General features: G+C 42.2%; 1 protein-coding gene across 1 annotated transcript in view; it reads left to right on the top strand.

Annotated features, from left to right (window-relative positions):
- LOC126260070 (uncharacterized protein C6orf132 homolog) overlaps positions 1 to 23,408 on the top strand; it is a 296,588-nt gene that overhangs the window by 195,116 nt on the left and 78,064 nt on the right. Inside the window, exon 2 of the mRNA XM_049957269.1 lies at positions 19,131 to 19,268. The gene's annotated coding sequence lies outside the window, so the exon portion shown is untranslated. The remainder of the gene's footprint in view (positions 1 to 19,130; positions 19,269 to 23,408) is intronic.

The raw sequence follows: 23,408 nt of genomic DNA, 5'->3' as shown, positions 1-23,408 counted from the left end.
ATATATATATATATATATATATATATAAAGTGTAAATATAATAAAATTCACATTCACAAAAATTTCGAGTCGAACAAGTATGATAGAATGTAAAATGAGGGCAAGTATAGATGTTGATGTGATTGAAATGATTTGACAAAGAAACAGAAGTATAAAACCCCTCCAGCACGGGGCCCCCAGCCGTGTTGCCGAAGGCGGACCCTTTCCAGACTCCTCGCCGGTGATTCAGCGGTATCTGCCTGCCGATCCAACAGCTGCGCTGCAGAGTATATGTCCTTCCAAGAAATTCTTGTCCAAACATCGCCAGAGAAAAAAGAGGGAGCCTTGTTCTTGAAGATCATACAAAGCCGGCCGTTATCAATACATGTGATCTTCTGCACGAATAATAATACTAAGCAACTCGCGAGCTATAGTCTTAGAGGCCACGACGTACTGCAAACATATAACCAGCTAAACCGGTAGTTAAACTGTATCAAGGAAGTTAGATTAAGATCAGTTTTGACGTGTTTTTTCGACATTTACGTGTTAAAAATACTTACATACTGCAAAGCTCCACGACATCCAAGATTTATTTTCAGCTGCGTCCGTAAGAGCGTGCGGTGTATCCGGTCACGACCATCTACCTGTTGTAAAGAGAAACGTGATTCCCCAACCAGGCGAAACCCACGGTCCAGTTTCAATCACCCGTTGACCACTACAGTCGTATGTGATGATATCGTTGTTTCTACACGGAACACGTAAGGGCCCTCTGCTACGAAACGACACGCTCAAAAACGTGCGCTAAACGATGTGGTCCGAAACTTCCTTGCAACAGCACTGTACTCCGTAGTAAAGTTCGTCAGAGATAACCGCCCGCCCTGCTTTATAGAGAGAGAAATCCTTCCACCTGCATGTTCTGTGATGTGTCCTGGACGTCGCAACCTTTTCTCCTTGTTGTTTTACCGTTGTCCCACTTTTCATAGATGCTCACACAGCAGCATGCTCCCCATTCGTCTCTGCTTCTATTGCATACATTCCTTACCGTGTGCCGTGCCCGCAATGCACAAAGCGGCATTCATTCTGTATCATGATTTTTTCTTTAATCACTGTGTACGCTATAGCAGCAGATGATGAGCGGTGATGCTTGAACCTGTCTGGCGAAACTAAAGTTAGTTAATACAAGTAGCTTTTGTCGACACTTTAGTGTTGTGAATGAACCAGAACTGCACCTACTTCCAGACGGGGCAGTATCGATCGCAAAAAAAAAAAAAAAAAAAAAAGGCCACTGACCACGGTCTCTGAAACGCACACCTTAAGAGCTGTGAGGACTTGTTCATCTTCGCTATTGTGAAACACGTCTCTTCTACTGAAAAGTGCTCGTAGTTCTTTAGGTATTCATTTTAGAGCTGATCTGTACTGGACACTTTTCGTTGTTTTCGTCCATACTACAGCCTTTAAAGTTCGTCGGTGGAGTTCTGTTTCTCCCGCATATTTTGCAGTATTATTGACAGACTATTTCCTTTTTTGGGGTTCCGTGCCTTAATCTGCAGGAATGGAACCAATATAGGAGCACTTTGTTCATCGTCTGTCTGTCTATCTACCCTACACTTACGAACCCTATCTCAGGAACGATTTGACGTAGCAAGTCCAAATTTATTACACTTATTAAAGCCTACGGTTCCTTGAGGGTGTCAAAATTCTAAGCTTGTAAGTCAATGCAGTCAAAAGATACAGCCATTTGTCACTTATTTTAATACTCGCAAACTCACCCATCAAAACCCGTAGGGAATTTCCGCTGGCCTTGAATCATGAAATTTGGCGGAAAAAAAGTATTTTCCACAGTCCAACCAAAGGAAAACAAAAACAAAAATGTAAACTCACAACTATATAACATGAAATTTTTTTGTCATTTGTTATCTGACTGTCGGTTCGTCTGTGAAGACACCTTTCTCTTAGAAACGGGTAGTTGTATCTCCGTTTAATAAACAATAGCTTCTAAGTCAGTGTAATCAAAAGATACGGCCACTGATATCACATACTTTGATACTCGCATACTCATCAAGGCCTTTAGGATACTTCCCGTTGGTCTACAATGATTAAATTTGGCGAGAGGCAAGGGTTCACAACATAAGTAGAGAAAAAATCTGAGGGTTGTTAACTTGTAATTGCGTCATACGAAAGAATATTTCTCTCTTCATTAGTTATACGACGTCCAACTTGAAATTTAAATAACCAGTAGTTCTGCATTCAAGTTGACTGGGTCGCAATGATGAAAGTCAGACATCTGGCCAAGAATGACTATTTTGCATGTGACGCTTTTCGGAATTTATCCATCATCAGACATCCAAGAACGATTACTTCACGTAGATATGCAAGTTAAATGTGTATGTGAAACGCCATGCCTACGTGCAATAATCACTCTTGAACATCTGACGACAGATGTATTTTGAGACTCGTAATATGACAAACATGTCTGAAGTTTAACTTTTACCGTTGCGACCCAGTCAGTATGATGGAAGAACAGTAGTTTCTTATAGCAGTGATCGTTTGGCCGCTGAATCACTTTATGACACATTTATATTACTGAAATTAGGAGATTATCGACCATCTTGGTATGCCTTGGACCAATATCTTGCCAGTATCAACGTCGATAACGCGCAAAAATGGTCCAGATTTTCGATTGCCGGAATGGATGGAAAATGGAAATGCCGTGTGGCTAGGACCTCCCGTCGGGTAGATCGGTCGCCTGGTATAAGTCTTTCGAGTAGACGCCACTTCCGCGACTTGGGTAGGATGGGGATGAAATGATGATAAGGGCAGCACAACACCCAGTCCCTGAACGGAGAAAATCTTCAACCCAGCCGGGAATCGAACCCGGGCCGTTAGGTATGACATTCCGTCGCGCTGACCACTCAGCTCCCAGGGGCGGACCCCGGAATGGATGAAATGTGTATATACGTAATTAAGTTTATACGGAACCCAGAGTGGGCGAGTCCCACATGCCGATGGCTAGTTTTTATTGTATGTTTTTATCGGAACTGGCTGTAATATTTCATCCAAGTGTCAGCCAGTGCTTTCCGTTTGACATTTATTTCGCACAAGAGAAGCACATTGTCCCATATAGCGGGACTCTAGAGATGAGTTCGAGACCAATCGAAAACCATAACAGTGCGATTGTAAATGTTTTATTTAGCAGAACGAGAGAGAAATCTCTCCGAATTTCCGGATGAGGGTGACAATAGAGTACTTGACAGCCAGCATACATCGCAAATAAGGATGGGGGGGGGGGAGGGGAGCTTCCTTTATCCAAAAGTAAGGCCTTTAATTTATGTGGACAGTGAAATCGGTGAAGTGTCCGAAGCTGCGAACAAGCGTGTGAAAGGCAGACTCCAGGGCTCTCCAGAGCCGAACAGACGGCCCGCATTGCGCGCCACGGCGGGCCACCACACCCGCTCACCCCACACACGCCCTCCCCAGTCGCCGCCGCACACTTGTACACACACTGCCGCACCACGCAGCGCCGCCATCTCCGTAATGAACACAGCCTGCTGGCGGGCCCTTCTCTCTTGCCGGCCAGATGTCGTATGGACGGAAACAGACCGTGCCGAGAGCTTCCGCAGATGTCTCTCAACGAACCCGATCGGAAGCTGTATGCCTAATAGCGTCATAGGCAGGTAACTGTGCACCTACTATGGTGGGATCAAGTAACACAACGTTTCCTCTCAAGGGACGCCATGTACACATTTTCCCACCATCAATTCAATATGCAACTAGTTAACAGCACGTAGTTAAGTAATCAACTTTCTACTCCCTTCTCTGTGTTACCACGTATATACGAGGGCTGTCCAGGAAGTAAGTTACGATCGGTCGCGAAATGGAAACGACTATGAAATCCGATAAAGCTTTGCAAAGATGTGTTGGGCAGTGTCTATAGCATGACTCTAGGTAGAATTATGTCGCTCTTTTCATTCCTGAGCTCTTAGTTAGCGCGTAAAGATGTTATAGAAAATAGTGTCTCCCACCAAGTACGAGGGCCTGGTGAGAATTTTCCCCTGAAGCTATGCAACCAACATTACATAACTGTCGTGCGGTTTCTTCTTCAAGACAATTCTCAGCCTCATTCTGCAGGGGCAATGAAGATGTTCCTGCATCGTTTCAATTGGAAATGTTTGTTTACCCACAATACAGCCCGTAATTGCCTCCCACTGAGTTTCATCTCTACTCAAACGAACCGCTGGCTATGAATACAACATTTTGGCACAGACAACGAGCTTTAGGCCAGCGTAGAGAATTGGCGGAAAGCACTGGCGGCTGCCTTCTATGATGAGGGTATTGGAAAGTTGGTACAACGCTACGACGAATGTCTGAGTCAGAACGGCGACTACGTAGAGAACTAGCTGAAAGGTGTAGCTAACTGTTACAAATGAAACATTTCTGATTTTCACTGTGATTTTCATTTCGCGATCAATCGTAACTTATTTTCTGGACAGCCCTCGTATATAGATATAATATTACAGTCTTCAGTTGTACTGGAGTAGCAGGACGAGTTGCAACTTGTCGCATCAGAAGAAGACATTAAAGTTATAAATTGAAGTAAACAGCAGTACACACTCAGGTGTAAATTTTGAACTTACCGTACTTTGCGGTTATCTCGTTTTCGACATAGTTTTCGGATTCAAGTTTTTCTCTCTATATTATATAACCACTTTGATAACTTCTCCTTAATTTACTCTTTTAATCTTCGTGCATCATTTTCCTTCTTCTCTCCTATTTTGTGTTATGTAATGGTGTTGTTCGTTACACATGGATTAGTCTCTTCATGTACAAGGATTTTTAACTTGATCAGATACCTAGGCCTACCTGCCTTCAGATGGTTTATTCACTTTATAAATATACTTTCTATACAGTTCAGATTTTATTCGCGATTTTACCTATTTATCTTTTACACATTTCTAAGGTATTTTTATGTAGTGGTAGTTCGTTAATGTTACATCTGGCAGACCGTTACAAATTATTTTATTATTACAGAGATGAAACAAAAGAGATTTTTCATTTACCATCTCTTAACTTTCAACTGATACTGTGAGGTAGTCCATATCAGTGACCTCTGTAGTTGGTTGGTTGGTTGTTTGGGGGAAGAGACCAAAAAAAATGGTTCAAATGGCTCTGAGCACTATGGGACTCAACTGCTGAGGTCATTAGTCCCCTAGAACTTAGAACTAGTTAAACCTAACTAACCTAAGGACATCACAAACATCCACGCCCGAGGCAGGATTCGAACCTGCGACCGTAGCGGTCTTGCGGAAGAGACGAAACAGCGAGGTTATCGGTCTCATATGATTATGGAAGGATGGGGAAGGAAGTCGGCCGTGCTATTTCAAAGGAACCATCCCGGCATTTGCCTGGAGCTATTTAGAAAAATCACGGGAAACCCTAATCAGGATGGCCGGACGCGGGACTGAACCGTCGTCCTTCCGAATGCGAGTCCAGTGTGCTGACCTCTGTAGTCATCAGACATCATGAGAGAACAGAATGTGGAGCTCCGCGGAACTCACGGACTTCGAACGTGGTCAGGTGATTTGGTGTCGCCACGCGGGACTAGCCGAACGGTCTAGGGCGCTGCAGTCTTCCACTGTGCGGCTGGTCCCCGCGGAGGTTCGAGTCCTCCCTCGGGCATGGGTGTGTGTGTGTTTGTCCGTAGGATAATTTAAGTAGTGTGTAAGCTTAGGGGCTGATGACCTTAGCAGATAAGTCCCATAAGATTTCACACACATTTGGACTTTTTTTTTTGATTGGGTGTCACTTGTGTCATATGTCTGTGCGCGAGATTTGCGTACTCATGAACATCACTAGGCCCACTGTTTCCGATGTGATAGTGAAGTGGAAACGTGAAGGGATACGTACAGCACAAAAGCTTAGAGGCCGACCTCGTCTGTTGACTAACACCACCGACAGTTGAAGAGGGTCGTAATGTGTAATAGGCAAGATATCTATCCAGACCACCCCACAGGAATTACAAACTGCATCAGGATCCATTGCAAGTACTATGACATGGATTTCATGGTCGAGCGGCTGCTCATAAGCCACAGAGAACGCCGGTAAATGCCAAACGACGCCTCTCTTGGGGTAAGGAGCGTAAACATTGGACGATTGAACCGTGGGAAAACGTTGTGTGGAGTGACGAATCACGGTACACAATGTGGCGATCCGAGGGCAGGGTGCGGTTATGGCGAATGCCCGGTGGAAGTCATCTGCCAGCGTGTGTAATGCCAACAGTAAAATTCGAAGGCGGTTGTGTTATGGTGTGGTCGTGTTTTTCATGGAGGGGGCTTGCACCCCTTATTGTTTTGCGTGGCACTATCACAGCACAAGCCTACATTGATGTTTTAAGCACCTTCTTGCTTCCCACTGTTGAAGAGCAATTCAGGGATGGCGATTGCATCTTTCAACACGATCGAGCACCTGTTCATAATGCACGGCCAATGGCGGAGTGGTTCCACAACAATAACATCCCTGTGATGGACTGACCTGCACGGAGTCCTGACCTGAATGCTATAGAACACCTTTGGGATGTTTTGGAACGCCGACTTCGTGCCAGGCCTCACCAACCGACATCGATACCTCTCCTCAGTGCAGCACTCCGTGTAGAATAGGCTACCATTCCTCAAGAAACCTTCAAGAAACTCATTGAAAGTATGCCTGCGAGAGTGGAAGCTGCCATCAAGGCTAAGAGCGGACCAACACCATATTGATTTCCATCATTACCGATGGAGGGCGCCACGAACTTGTAAGTCATTTTCAGCTAGGTGTCCGGCTACTTTTGGTCACATAGTGTATATTTATAGAGACTTTGGTACATCGTATACTTGTCCCCTACTACTTTTTATTATTTTGCATGGATTTCACTTTAATATTACCGATTCTTTCATGTGTGTTGGCGAGACCCTTGCTTAAACTGAATTTTGGTAATTATTTGCTGTTGACCTACCTCTTATATTAATTATTTCTTATCTACATCTTTCATGTCTTTTTTGCAATATTTAGTTTCCCTCAACTATTTTTCGTTCATCAGTTATTGGTTTTCTTCATTGTTGTTGGTTATTACACTCGATTATATTGTGATTTATCTGGCGGCCTAATGACAATGTAATATAACACCGAAATCGGTAGCTTGATAAAGACATCAGAATTGAAGGCCGACCATGTACTGCTGTTAACTTCAATCTGACCAGCTAACTTTCCAACCACGACCTTTTACAAAGATGAAGGTACGAACAGAAGTTATAAACCCGACTTCGTCATGCGATGTCCTTGTATCAGCACAAACGTAGCTCATAGACTATGAGAGCTGCTGCTGAGGAGAGTTTTTATGGAATTAATTGATTTGATAATTACATTTTCCTGTAGCTCTATTGACTCTTAATTTTATTTGCGATAAAGATAAAAGCTGAAGTGATGAACTAAAATTTATGAAAAGGAATTACTGTGAAACGGACTAAGACTTTTATTTAATCTAAATAATGATGTCGGTAGTTCACAGGGATACCATCCATTTTTATATTCTAAACATATTCCTTCAGATAAAATAACATGCTTTGTTCTACAAAGTTACGCAATCGAGCGTATGCGTATCAAGTTCACTCGGTATATTTTTCTGAATCTCATTGGAAAAAAGGAAAGTCCTTTATTATTTTCTGACTGAATATCGCATCTTTTGTACTTCACAAGACATATTAAACGTTCCTGACTAAATAATATCCTTCACTCGCGCGTGACCGGGGTTAACCACGCACTTACTATCGCCATGCCATCACATTTAGCACTGACGAGCTTCTGAAAAGTGATTCGCTTGGCCGTCATTTGACACATAACCGATAACGCACGAAGTGATTGGGGTCTCCTTAGTGTATCAATTCTTTATCTAAAATTAACTTTAAAATTATGTTCAGATTACGTCGTAATAGCGTAGTAATGTGAGGGTCTATCGTACTAGTTTAGAGTATATTTAAAGTTTACTAACTATTAGTAAAGGAAAATTAACGGTTTGGCTCACAGACAACTGTCCCTCCTACCTTTCCCTACAACAGCCAATCAGAAGGCCGCAAAGTAGCAGCAGCTGTTGCGCTTGCCCCGTCCCACTTTGTGACTTCACACGTTTGCTATTGCTGCGTCGCTCAACTCAGGTGTCATGTGTAGGAATAAAGTAACGGCTCCAAAAGCCTGAGATGCTACATCACAGTGAAAAAAGGTTAAGGTACTAAAAAATTTGGAGTGATGGACACCCATTATGGAGACCCAATTTTGTACTTGGTTCAAAAATGGCTCTGAGCACTATGGGACTCAACTTCTGAGGTCATTAGTCCCCTAGAACTTAGAACTAGTTAAACCTAACTAACCTAAGGACCGTATTGGTCTCGCGGTTGCAGACGGCAGCCCCTAGAACCCCACGGCCTCTCGGCCGGCTTTTGTACTTGGACAAACCAATAAGAGATATGTAAATGCATGGTTGCTGTGATGTGTGATGATTCGACTTCTAACGAGATTGCACTGCTGTTGTCAGTATGTGACAGTCTTACGAATTGTGACAGGGTGTATAGTGGGAATTCAGTGTGTCATATATTCAGAGGGCACAGTGAAGGACCACAGAGAATACTGCTTGTTCATTGCTCATGAAAGGACTTTTGGCAGCTTTTGAAATGGACCTCATTGTGAGTCTGCAAGTGATCGACTGATCGAATCGTTTAATATACTGGTATCCGAGATTTCACGTGGCAAAGTACACCTATGTGAAATGGATAGAGCTGTCAGTGTTCTGGTCTACGAAGTGTGATGACGTCAATTAACGATCTCCGTACTGCGGGCAACGTGCATCGCATCCCCTTCACATCTGCACCGGCTATCCGAGTATTAATAATGGCTTCTCCACCACACCCCACGAAGTCACGCAACACTGGGTGGAGATTATCAGAAGCCGAGCCACCGAATAGCTGTCCCATGCATAGGCTGACGTTGACTCCACATTACAGATGGCTGCGTTTGAAATGGGGCCATATCAAGGAAGCATGGACTGCTAATGAGTGACGGTGCACCTTTTTCATTCCGCCAGTATCTCGAATGACTGTCTGGCTGTCATCGGCAAATATGGTGGTGTCAAGGGGACACGACACAATCGGCCAATGTTTTAGAGTAACCCGCTGGTAAAGGCCCTACAAAAACGCTAATATTTCATCCTGTGTCTCCGAAAGTACTTGCTATACGATCCCGTTTGTTATAACTGAAGTTAAGTCTACTGTAAATAAGTCCTTTTTGTACAAAAATGATCTGCACAGGACAGTAAATTAGTGACGGACACAAACGCCGTTGTTATCCAATACTGACATTTTCTTCTAAGATCCTAGATTAATTACCTGTCTCTGAGGTAAGCATCACTTGTAATACTATCTCTAATCGTATTACAGAATGAGATATTCACATAACTTGTTACAGTTTTAAAGTAACATACATAAAGATTAAAGACAGAAAAATTATCGTCAACGCACTACTACAAATATTTGGAAATAATATGTTAGATAAGCAACTGTTACATAGACAAAACTCCGCAGCGTCATGTTTGAGACATATGCTCGTATAATGACCCGTGTTAACAGCCGACAGCAAGCAATAATTCCGTGTGACGTTCAGTACCTGGCACTTCAACTACTTGGAAATACGGACGTAGATGTCCTCAGTGTAACGAAGCTGAAATTACTTAATAAAGGCAAGGCCTCTGGTCCAGATTGTATGTCAGTGAGATTCCTTTCAGACAATGCTGATAATACAATAGCTCCATTCTGTCTTTTCACTTTGAAGTAATAATTGATACTGCAGTGCTATCCACTTTGAACGGTTTGTCGACACCTGTTCAAATGGTTCAAATGGCTCTGAGCACTATGGGACTTAACATCTGAGGTCATCAGTCCCCTAGAACTTCGAACTACTTAAACCTAACTAACCTAAGGACATCACACACATCCATGCCCGAGGCAGGATTCGAACCTGCGACCGTAGCAGTCGCACGGTTCCGGACTGCGCGCCTAGATCCGCGAGACCAGCGCGGCCGGCCTTTCTCGAAAGCTATAACGTTTTTGCAGCTTTATTCCTGACTCCACTCTAGCATACGGAGTGCTCAAAAAGTTTCCATTCGAAGACCGTGCAGTCCAGAATCGGTATACTAATCAGGCGAAATCACCGAGAGAGTTGAGGCAATCATCCCACCGTTGCACGAGGTTGAAGATACCCGTTTGGTAAAACACTACGTCCTGCTGTGTGAAGAAGTCTGTAACCGCCTGTTGCACTTCCTCGTCGGTCAGAAATCGTCGACCCTCCAAGGACTTTTTCAAGGGATCGAAGACATGATAATCCCATGGGGAAACATCAGTACTATAGCTCGAGTGCTCGAATGCCTCCCATTCGGGTTGGCGTAACTTCTGCAGTACGACTTTTGGGATATGAAGACGTGTGCTACGATTAAGCAGCCGATACCCATTGTCGAATCACTCCACAACGATGCTTTTCTACAGCCGGGGGCTGGGAGTTCCTACCCCTCAAAAATTGTTCAGTGTCCGATGGATGTCTACCGGTGTTTGTCCTTAGACAGCCAAGAAAAGAATAACAACACGATCCTCGTGTTTGGATGAATTTCGTGATAATGTCACCTAGGTCACGTTTCCACATTTACTGCACCCACGTCGGAAAGATACGAATAGTACAGTAACACCTTGCTTACTTGTATGTGCTTTTATACGCGCATTGCTACGTTGTATATACCCTGCAGCAGTACCCTGAAATTGAAAACTTTTTGTTGCTCCTTACAGCAGGAAATTTCATACTCGTTATAAACACTGTTGTACAAAGTTCTCAATAGCTGTACCGTCTTTTCACGTCACCCTGAGTCTCGTCAAAGACGAGAGGGATGTCACAGGAGAAACGAATTAGCCTCGTTGATGATGCAAAAAATTTCTTACCTCCTGTACAGCGAGGGGAAGTGGACAACGTTTGTAGTAGTGCAACATCTGATATAAGTGAAAGGCAAACTTAAAATGAATCCAGTTCCTCTCTGGGGGTCCACCATTCCACAATCATAATAGTGTCAGCAATCACAGATGATACTGATACGAGTCTTATGTCCAGTTACAGCTAGAAGTAGTAATACTGTCGGAAAGTACACGTTCGTTTCTAAATTTATTTCATAAGGGCCTTCAAAAACTGTAAGTCTACAGACATAACATGTAAAGTGCACGAATGTCCCACAGAATCGGTAGGTCATGTTTGTATGCATAACTGCGGTGATTTTTAAAACAAAGTCGATTGCTTAAAATATTAATGTGTCTTTAATGCAGCCCTGAAGGACGAATGACAATTCGATCCACTTCACCAACTAATTAAAACAGTACCCCACACTTACCGGAAACTGAGACTTATTAATTCCAGCTTCCATACATTTCAAATCCTAAAGTATATTCTTTCAACAATTTTCACGTTTATCATAGCAATAACCTCCATTTACTTAATAATGCGGTTTACAAATCGGCTGTCTCACAACATCCACGTTCGCTTCACTTAGGAAAGTAAACATAAAGGATCTCTCGGAAACACTTGTGGAACTACGCACCCATTCTTATATCTCTCTCATCAGCTGTTCACTTGTACATCAGCAGCATGCTACTCACCTGCACTCCAGTGATAGTTCGTTGTCATATTATCATTATCCATCCTTGCCACATGGGGATAATAGCTAGGCTGGCTGGACCATCTCTCTACTTCTACACTAATAACGATAATATCCTCTTTACATCCAACAGTTTTTGATGAGACTGGCTAGAGCTACTATCTAGCGCTCGATCAATGTCCAACAACTATGTTTCACAGCCAGAAGAAAAAAATTGAATTTTCCAACAGATTTTTTTTATTTCCTGCCAGGTTTTGAATCTTCCATCAATAGGCCAGTCCAAGCTCAAGTGCCTTACCAAAATATGTCAGTCAAATGAAAATGTCCACACAGCGCATCTTCTACAGTCCCATGCGTTCTCCTTCCGGCTCGGCAGCAACTCACATTTCCAATTTCCAAATTTTTGGGTGTGCATATTGATGAAAATGTGAACAGGAGTAAGCATGTTATTGAGCTTTCTCAAACAATGAAGGTCAGCTACATTTTATCTTCGTATAATTACTAATTCTGGAAACAAAAGTATCAACCTCTTGACATATTTTGCCTATTTCTACTAAGTAATGACTTTCGGAACAATTTTCTGGAGTAGCTCATCACTTATCAAGATAGTATTGATTGCACAAAAGCGAGCAGTACGAATAATTACGAATTATAAGTGGTGTTCACCCACGGACGTCACGTAGGTACCTCTTCAAAGAGGCAGTAATTTTGACTGCACCATGGCAATTCCTATATTCGCTAATTAAATTCGTCGTTAGTAATCCATCAAAGTTTGATGACAACAGTGATATACAAACCTGCAACAACAGAGCGAAAACTGAGCTTTATTATTCATTGTTAATGCTGTAATTGTTCAGAGCAACAAATATTTTAGATCATTTGCCAAGTAAGATAAAATGTCTAACAGGTAAAGAAGCAAGTTTTAAATCTGATTTAAAATCATGTCTCCTTCTATTCCACTGACGAATTTCTACTTCAAAACAGATAGCCAGAAAAAAAAGCGTTGTATTTGTACAGTTGCATCATTTCAATAAAGAAGTCGTTCAAATCATCTGTGGAACATGTAAATAACTGAACAACAAAAGACTCTCCACTTGACGAAATTTTACATCGATAAAATACAACTGATCCATCTCATTATCTTACACACACATAATATTTTCCAGTTATATGCTAATTGCAAACTATACAATATTTTACTCAATAAAAATGAAAAATGAACAAACGACTCCACGTACACATCAACAGGCACATGTCAATACAAAACGGACATTGTTTGCTTTCGAAAAATAAAAAAAATACCCGTTTCTGTGCCCGTAACGGTAGAATGTGGGAAGACATCGCACATGACATTAGGTCACTTCAGGTAGAAACTCAAATAACTCTGACAATGCAGCAGTATATCGCTAGCATCTTCCATCTTACATTACCTCTTATGCTATGTGTCCAGGTACCGTCTTGCCACAGGACATCGCTCTCTCACACTCCTGCGCGATACGCATCTGTCCTTAATACTCGTAGTATATACGTGGAGCATCCTCTCCATGCTAAGGAAAATATCCGACATCAAGAGCCAGTTACAACTGTCGGTCAGTTTACAGCTAAAGAGTGTACAACGACTGTTCGACACCCTTACCAACAAGATCTGTACACCAATGAACACTGAATAAGATTCAATATTCCACTGACATGAGACCAGTAGTGTGTCCGAATTGCCAATTACTTAGAAATTTCACTTTATAATGTAGTAGTTGCAGTAAACCACACAACTTATCACTATATGAAGTTTCCTTTCACTCCTTCCGCTCCATCGAAATACATAACATATTTTTACAGTGAGCGCGGTTCATCCACTTGAGTGGGGAATAGGATGAGCGTTTTTGTGGCCGAGTCTTTGTACGTAATATGCCACCCTCGTAGACGTCGTAGACGAACAATTACAGTGTTTTGAGCAACAAACAAATTCGTAGTGTGTGATGGTTTACCGTTATTATTTTTATTTTGGCCTCTCACAGTTATATTTGATCGACTCCAAAATGTGTGACGGCAAATAATACTCACGGTGAAAAAGAGTGTCTGTTATAAGGAAAAGAGGTAAAAGCTTTTCCGAGCTTGAACTACATCTTAAGGTGACGTTTTTGTTTTATCACTTCAGAATAGCTTCCAAACAAATATTTCAAGATTACGTTAGCGAGGCTAGATGTATCCTGTCTATTAGTTCCAGAAAAGGCACCTTGTTAGTCTGTTTTTATTGCAACAGATCATACAAAAAAGTGGTACTACCTGTCTTGCTGCTACCTTGCCGGTCAACGTTCCGAACAGGGGTTTTAATGAAGCGGTGTGTTTCTAACAGTAGTGTGGACACCAGAACATATACCGAGGCTAGTTTGTAATCTTCGAAATTGGTCACAGAATATTCACAACTGAGAAGAGGCCAATTCCAGAACAGCTTCCGGGCAGTTCCCAGATCTTTCTCTCTCGCCTCGGCTGCCAGACTTTTTCCGTTTACACAGTAAATGTCGAAGAGTACTGTTATATACAGAAGAATTTCATTTGTTGTAATATCTCTGTCTCCATTTCATTTTCAGTCTATATTAACTTTGAGTAATGAAAAGATAATATTTGCCTAGATATATACTGTTAAGACATCTAGTTGCGTTTGCTATGATCTTAGAATGCGCTACTAGGTCGCTCCATAATTTAAATGCACTCGAGGAACATTTGCTTTTCTCCCCTCGCTCAAACACCGCCGCTGAAATTTTTATGTAAGGCAATACGATTTTCAGATCGTGTAAATAAATTTCTGTTAGCGCATTACGTAAATGTTGTTTCCATTAATAATGACATATTCAATTATTTCATGTTGCTGGCGGTTTAAATTAGATGACGCGTAATTGTGTATCAATATTCAGCAACGTGTAGCAGTCAATCGTTATCGACAGCACAGGATATTATTTTGGGGAGGCTCTGATATTAAAGAGGGAAGCTGGACGGTAGGGTAGACCGTTTGAGGATAGGCATTTGACCAAAATTATCCGAACTCCTGTTCGCAGGGGGCGATGGACGATTTATTGCTGTTAGCGACCGGCAAGATATGTAGCTGTCGTGATCACACAGTGTAAACTAAGAACTCGTCACGTACAGGATAATGTGGTTCCGCCTTGCAGCTCCCATGACTGCTTCATGACTACGGCTCTAACACAGTGGTATTTATATTCTGTTAATTTTGCTTGTTAATGACAAGACAACGGATGGCATGGAATTAATCGAAATCATCACATCTTCAAGCGTTTTAAGATATATTTGGAAGCAATATCATTGTCTTTACGTATTCTATATCGAATCGAAATTGATCCATTTAGTTAGGGACTGTTTGTTGTGGCGTATTGATGTATGTCTATGGAATGAACGAAAGACGACGCTTTGTTTCATATGAAAGCTATTTTGAGACGGCCTCCAGTAACTAAACAAATTTGCATGCCTCCCGACACTATGCCAACTAATAACTAACGACGTATATTTTATTACTAATGGCAGCAATCTCGTTTCGTTGTCAGCGTGGTTAAGTGATCATTACCTAGAAACTAAACGTTCTCGGTCCCGGGTTCGAATCTGAACATTGCTTAAATTTTGAGTAAAAATCATCAGCGATGGTGGTTTAAGACCTACAGCATAAGAAATCACCCATGTTATGCTAAAGGCCTTCTGCAAGAGGGTGGAGGAGAGGACAGAGATTCAAGGCGTTTTCTTGCTCTTGGGGTGGGAAATTGTCCCTAAAAGATTTAAGAATAAGCAATGATCAGCGCCATAAGAACGCAAAAGGCGTTGGAAACCACTACATTACAGACAGATAATTTGGTACCCACAAGAAATGTGGTCTTTAACTGAAAATGTGTCATGATGATCTCTTCGTTGGTAAAAAGATTCCGAATTAGTCGCCCATTCGGAATACCGGCCTGCCTGGGACGGAAGTAGCCTCAAGAAAAAGATTGAATAACCAGCGAAAAGGGTAACATTTTACGACTCGGTGCTTGGAAAGTCTGAAGTTTGAACGCAGCAAGATAGTTAGAAAACCTGAGAAGGAAATGCTAATTCTTAATCTACATATACTTGGGGTTAGTTAAGTGAAATGGAAAGAAGACAAGGATTTCTGGTCAGATGAGTATAGGATGATATCAACAGCAGCAGGGAATGGAACAACGGGAGTATCTTTCGACTCTTACTAGGCACAAATTTCACTGGGTAAAGTTTACAGAAACCCACACGTTACAGCAAAGAATGATATATTGGAGTTTAATGTTTCTGTGTTCAATATTTCATGCGTGGATTGTGCATAATGGTGGTGTAACAGTTTGCATATGAACAACTGTATTGAGAGTAAAAACAACGAAAGTCTCTAACGATCGCTGTGCACTCGTAAAGTGGAACGTGGTACCAGGAAGAGCCTTTACACACGTGCATCGAAATTATGTAGAGCGGGCGATGTTCAGAGAACGATCGCTGACGCACCGTGAACGCGATTCCCTAACGGTGTCATCACAGTCGCGCAGAAAGCAACTGATGGTCTCCCACGGTCGTGTGACAAACTCGCCGAGGACACGTGAGAGTTCCCACCTCATCAGCAGAACCACACGTGCATTCATGTCATGCTTACGAGTTGCCACGCGGATTCCCAGTTCCGAGTAACTGGCGGCCCTCTGAAAGACGAACCGAATGTGTGTGTGTGTGTGTGTGTGTGTGTGTGTGTGTGTGTGTGTGTGTGTATGTGTGTGTGCCCCGGTGCGGAAAGACTCAGCTTTGCTGTAACGAACGGCGCCATTCACGCCGTCGCTTGTTTCCAGCGCGGCTAGCAAAGCTCTGCTTCATGGAGGACGCAGGCGCCGGAGAGCGAGTAGCGAGCGGCTGGTAGCAGGTATCTGCCGCGGATTGTTAACAACGCCGCCACTCCACAAAGACGCGGTGCCTCGCGACGTCAGCGTGAATCACGCGCTGAATACGTCGGCGCGAAGCAAGAAAAGAAAGCGGGCGTGGCACTGTCGCCAGAAAGTAGCTCGAGTATAAACAATAAGTGGGGATGACACTTTGTTGAAAGACCTTGCGGAGAGCCATAGCATAGAAAATTGCGCTAAACACCGCCATTTAGGGGATGTCGCATTCAAAGAGTTTTCATCTCGCTCATGTTCCTTGTTTTAATGTGGAGAGCGCTGTTGCTGCTCGTCTCTCTTGAAAATTTTTCACCTTAGCATGAAAAAGAAAGGATGATGATAGCGCGGTATTTATAAAATAATTTTTTAAGTGCGTCGGTAGCCGGCAGAAAGCTTAGCTCGTATTTCTACACTCGCAACTGCACAAAAATAATAGGTTATAATTCTCGTGACGTTAATGCCAGTGTTTTAGTTCTTTATTTATCTCGTATTTTTCTTGCTGTTAATTTTGTACTGCGCACGTTTACTGGTCCTTACCATCCAGTGCTTCACATTTCTATGTTCCTACTCCTGGTCTCTTCGATATTATTAATTTAGAATTACATGACCTATGCGCAGACGTCCAATGCTACATACCTCCACAAACCTACGAATAAACTGTGGGATCCGTCACACGGGAAATCAGTGATGTACTTCGTTCTAAAGACTGACAAACAAGATTTTAAGCCGGTGGTCATAATGTTTTGGATTATCAGTGTATCTACATCATTGGTACACACATCTCGAAATAAAAACAAAGTAAATGTTAGATTTTTTTGCAGAAGTGCTTTACACCACTATGTTTAAACCAGAGCTTTAATTCATGTTGCCGTCATAAATTATGGTCCAAAAATTTCAGTAATTAACTCAGTTTTTCCTTAAATATGTCTTAAATTTTCGAATTTAAGGAATAAGGTAGTCCACTTTTCAGTTAAGTATATTTGAAGACTGTCTACAAAATTTCAGCCCTCTTTCTTTCATAGTTTCTAACCACTGTACACCAAATCATCAAAAACGTGCAATTTCGGGTGATTAAAGTTAAAGCTTGTTTTTCTACCTACTTTGCATAACACTAATGCATCCTAGGTCCATATTCATCTCGTTTCTGGTATTGTTCTCACTCCTTTTCCCTCTTCTAATTCTTGCTTCTTTAATGAATTCCAACATTGATTTCTCTGCTTCGAAGGGTCTCCTGCTTTCAATGACAATTAAATTTCTTTGTATATTTAGTCCACCAGGCTCTCCCATCAGTTCCATATCCTTAAACATTGTCACTGCACCATCACTGAAACACAGCAGAACATCCAGCACACATATTTTTAAGCCTACTAGAAGAATTTCTGGTATCCGTTCCAATACACAGTCGTTAAAACCTTCATTTGTGTTTTATGAGTTCTAATATAAAGTTAATGCTCTAATAATCTTGTGTCAGTAAGACATTAGAGACTAAAAAGGCATAAAAACAGACAAGTGAGTACAGCTCGAGTGTTTGTCTTCTGTACAAGGTCGGATTAAGGGAAGACATAGAAGCAATTCAGAGGCAGGCCGCTAGATTTGGTATAGGTAGGTTGGAACAACACGCATATGTTACGGAGATGTTTCGGGAACTCACACGGGAATCCCTGAAGGAAAGGCGACATTGTTTTCGAGGAACACTATTGAGAAAATTTAGAGAACATGCATTTGAAGCTGACTGCAGAACTATTATGTTTCCTCCGACATACATTGTGCCTAAGGAGAACGAATATAATATACGAGAAATCAGGGCTCATACTGAGGGATACAGACAGTCGTTTTACCTCTGTTCTGTTTGCGAGTGAACCAGCAAAGGAAATGTCTAGTATTGGTACGGGGTATCCTCCACCACGTGCCGCCAGCTGGACTGCGGAGTTCAGATGCAGATGCATATCTAGATTCTGTTTTTAACAGTGCTGTCTGTGTGACATGAGGGCGTCATCATGTATGCAAAAACTTTTAAATTCCCCTAATCTCTTCGGCACAATTTCTTTGAAGTGAACTCTTTTTTGTGCCGAAAACTACAAAGAATTTCTTAAGAATAAAATTAAAAAACCGATTTTGTATACCTTTTCACTACTGGTCCCCTTAAAAGACACCGAACCTTGAAAAAAAAAATGGACAGCCTCTTCTATCGGCTTGAAAAACTGCCTACGGACTTTGCTGCCGTGGTTCTGTTTGTTGCAAACTTGGATACTTTACGTCAAAAAGTTTCTAATGACAAATGTCGTTTTCATCTTACCATGTATACCAGTGACTACTATCTTATTTTTCAGCATTACAAGAAAACCATAAGAACGACCTCGTGGTCGAAAACAAGCAGTTGTTACCTCCATCTGAACAATAACGTCTTCTGCAAAAATACAGATGGATATCCGGAGCAGGCAGAATGAGGTATAGTGGAGAGAACGCAGACAGAGCAAGCGCGTTTTCCCCGTTCTCATGGTAACCTGTTTTGTCGTCAGGGAGGCGGCGGCGGCGCCGGCGGCGGCCGTGCCGGCTGGACCCAGCCGGGCTCTGTGGGTTCCTGCGGACCCGCTACCAGTAGCTGCTCCTGGAGGACCACCCGGGGCAGGTGACGATGAAGCCTGCTCTGCTGACAAGTGAGTACTCTGGTGTCCGGGAACTCTCTCTCCTCTCTGTCAAACACTTGTTTAGCAACTGTGAGTCCTTTCGAGTCTTTCACGTAACGTTATTAAAAAAGGCACTATTTATGGTAATTTTACACCAAGTAATGTAACGGACGTGTTCAGCCCCTCACACATCGCTTAACTTGGCTTGCTACGCTGAGCCCTTGACCTTTGTATCGCTTAAATATAACAAATTCGGACGCTGGAGGTATTAATCACTTAACTGTCTCTTGTTCCATGTTATGACAATACAGAGAACAACTCCTCTCCGAACGGAGAAAGGTTGGGTTACAAGTATTACTCGGCTTAGAATTAAAAATGGTAACGAAGTTCTTAGATGTGTGATAAGATTTATTTTAGCCTGTAATTTTAAACTTTGACCACATATCTACAGAGAAGGTGAAATCACCGATTTAGTAGTTGAAAAAATGAAACGAGCGTGTGGCATTGTTGGCCGGGAGGCCCAATGCGGGGAAGTTCGGCCGCCGTATTGCAAGTCCTTTTTAGTTGACGCCACTTCGGCGACTTGCGTGCGTCAATGTTGATGAAATGATGATGAAGAACACACAACACCTAGTCATCACGAGGCAGAGAAAAAGTACCTGACCCCGCCGGGAATCGAACCCGGGAACCCGTGCGCGGGAAGCGAGAACGCTAACGCAAAGTAGTGTCCTTACCAACCTATTTACAAACGGTTTTGTAGACAAAAATTGGATTACTACTTTTGTGAGCAGAAACTAAGATGGTTTCGCTTTTTTGATAATAGTGAAGAAATGTTGTTCAGTTACTTTGGCGTAACGTCTTCACTGCTACGGCGAGAAAAATTGTTCTTTTTGTGATTGTTGATAGCTAAGCAAAATAATTATTGATGGCTAAACAGTGTCTTCAGCCTGAAAACAAAAGAAATAAAGCTAACAGTAACAACCCAAACAAACGAATGACGTATTTATCTGCCACTGGTTTCTTGCCTGATTGCATCATCAACTTGCGTCATACTTGTCTTCTGCTGTCTCATGTGTTCTTGATTCAGGGAATAATTATTTATCCGGAATAATACAGACGAATCATTTTTTCATGAGTACCATTTTGATTGCAAAACATGTTTTCCCTTCGTAATTAAAAATATAACATACAAAAGAACACAGGACAAACGACTGACGACGACCTTAATGCCGCGATTACGCACCTTAAAGTAAGTCGTTCATTCTTAGAAACTGTAACTGATCTTTGTTTTACTTATTGTTTCTTTCCATACAGTTCACTAAGTTTTCAGTCTATGATCTACGATTAATGAAAATTAGGGGTTTCAGCTGCAGAAGAAAATTGTCGATAATAAGGTACTGTTTACCGCAACGCCAAAATATTTGTCCTCGTTCGATCTACGTTTGTCATCATTGTATCCTTTCAGCTTAATTTTCTTTTGTAAGATGTGGGTGTACGAAAATCTGTTTAAAAAAACCAGTGCTCTTATATTTAGAGGCAAAAGTCCAGTCCGAACAAAAGCAGAGATTTTGCAGAACATTATCTTGTTGAAGGTAAGTATCGATCATTGATTTATAGAGGATTAGGTGGAAGTACAATTCTCAGTGATTCTGCGCCCATGCTGTGTGACGTGTGGCAGCTGAAGTACGTGCGTGGGAAAATGGGTTGTGGATCCCAAAGCGCGGGGATGATGTGGTTGTTCCCTAGTTGATGTGGCCCAGTATTGGAGAGTGTATGTAGGAACGAATGATGGTTTTTGCGATGTTGCAGTACCTGTGCTTTTCCGAATTACGATGTGAAGTTCCGTTGGACATCCATGTATATCCAAAGAAAGGGGCACTGCGACGACTACAGCCGTTTATGAAATACGTCATTTGTGATAATGGACTACCATTAGCTGTAGAAAGCAATGACGACATTGAAAATGCACCGGACCGCGACTCGAACGCGGATGCATGCTTGGCCAAAGGAACTTTGCAACGTACTTCGTACAAACACTGCCATATTGAGTTTGTCCGCAGACACGGGGCAAGCTACTTTCAACTAAAATGTCTACCCCGTACAGGAATATCCATAATTTATGTATGAGTGAAGGCTATAGACGCATGGTTGGCGACATACGCTAGTTTGGGTTTTACCGTGAGTCATGAAAAAAAAAAGGTTCAAATGGCTCCGAGCACTATGGGACTCAACTGCTGTGGTCATAAGTCCCCTAGAACTTAGAACTACTTAAACCTAACTAACCTAAGGACAGCACACAACACCCAGCCATCACGAGGCAGAGAAAATCCCTGACCCCGCCGGGAATCGAACCCGGGAACCCGGGCGTGGGAAGCGAGAACGCTACCGCACGACCACGAGATGCGGGCGTGAGTCATGAACTTACAGCCAAATGGTAAGACGGCGGCTCGCTCGCGAAATCTGGGTTCGAGTACCTGTAAGGCGCAAACGTTCATTATCGTCATTCCATTCTGATGGTTGTATATATTCGCAGTTGCAAATACTTTTATAGATGCTTTTTGGTCTGTACTTCAGTTTAGTGACTGATTTCAGAATGACATGGAAGAATGTGCACTAGATATCGCCATGAGCAATTTGCAACGGCTTCTACAGTTTTTGTTGTTGTTAGACACACGTTGTATTTTGAGCAGCATTTGCAAAAAAGTGGTTCAAATGGCTCTGGGCACTATGGGACTTAACAGCTGAGGTCATCAGTCCCCTAGAACTTAGAACTACTTAAACTTAACTAACCTAAGGACATCACACACATCCATGCCCGAGGTAGGTTTCGAACCTGCGACTGTAGCGGCCGCGCGGTTCCAGACTGAAGCGCCTAGAACCGCTCGCCCAACCTGGCCGGCCAGCATTTGCAATACATGCCGTTCTACCCATTCAGGTGCTGCATAATATCTTAAAGCTATTTGGAATGTCCATCAGGTTGCCCTCCATGGGGTGGCTGCACGCAACGACTGTGGTTATATTGGGTTAGATAGAGCAGCAATCAGTCGTAGAATGAAGTTGCTTTAATATGACATTTATAGTCGTCTGATCTGCGTTGTGACTATAAATATATTAAAGCAACTTAATTCTACGACTGACTGCTGCTCTATCTAACCCAATATTTGGAATGTATTGTTAATTCTTCGGGTACAATTTTTTTTTGACGTGTAAAACGCTGTATACTTACAGAACTATTCGTGTAATATGTGGCAAGGTAAGCCATACTCTCAACAGTTTCATCTCGCTTGAAAATGGAAATTTGTGTTAATTTCCAATAGCTTCCATTTCAAAATGTATTTATCTTGTATCTGGTTTTTGATAATCTGCTTGACTTGGTTTCACTGATTATTATTGCTATATTCTAAAGTAATAAGGTAATTGTTTGCTATTAAATAAAGAACTGACAAATTTTTCTCGATTTCAATTTGTTCCTCGGTACATGACCATGCCCTGCCTTGGAAAATGGTTTCATACACGGTAAACCTTAATTTACCGGAGTAATTTCTGTAATTCCATACAAAGACTGGAGCACACAAAAACTAAACGCCATCACTTAAAACATCGGACAGGCGCGAGTAGTACCTGCGCTCGCTGTGTTCAGTACATAATTAATAATGTGTAGAGATGGTTCATCTATAGATTTTGAGCCGTCCGCGGTGGCCGTGCGGCTCTAGGCGCTTCAGTCCGGAACCGCGCTGCTGCTACGGTCGCAGGTTCGAATCCTGCCTCGGGCATGGTTGTGTGTGATGTCCTTAGGTTAGTTAGGTTTAAGTAGTTCTAAGTTCTAGGGGACTGATGACCTCAGATGTTAAGTCCCATAGTGCTCAGAGCCATTTGAACCATTTGAGCCATATAGATTTTGATGATTGAGTTTGGAATTCTCAAAATATGTCACATAAAGGACGGTATATTTTGATTGCATTTACTTAGAAGCTTAAACATTTTACACTGCCAATGGACTGTAGGCTCTAGTGTCTCACATAAATTTCAACGTAATGCATCTTCCACTTCCTGTTCCTGGAAAGAGGGGGTCGAAACAGACGGACAGACAGACAGACAACAAAGAACAAAATGATATTTTCAAGTGTTATAATTGGAAATTAACAATTTTCGGATTTTTCCTTAATTTTT

This window comes from Schistocerca nitens, chromosome 5 (assembly GCF_023898315.1).
Source record: "Schistocerca nitens isolate TAMUIC-IGC-003100 chromosome 5, iqSchNite1.1, whole genome shotgun sequence".
Classification (NCBI taxonomy): domain Eukaryota; kingdom Metazoa; phylum Arthropoda; class Insecta; order Orthoptera; family Acrididae; genus Schistocerca; species Schistocerca nitens.
The sequence above is the reverse complement of the archived record's forward strand: the minus strand, read 5'-3'. Positions and strand labels throughout refer to the sequence as shown.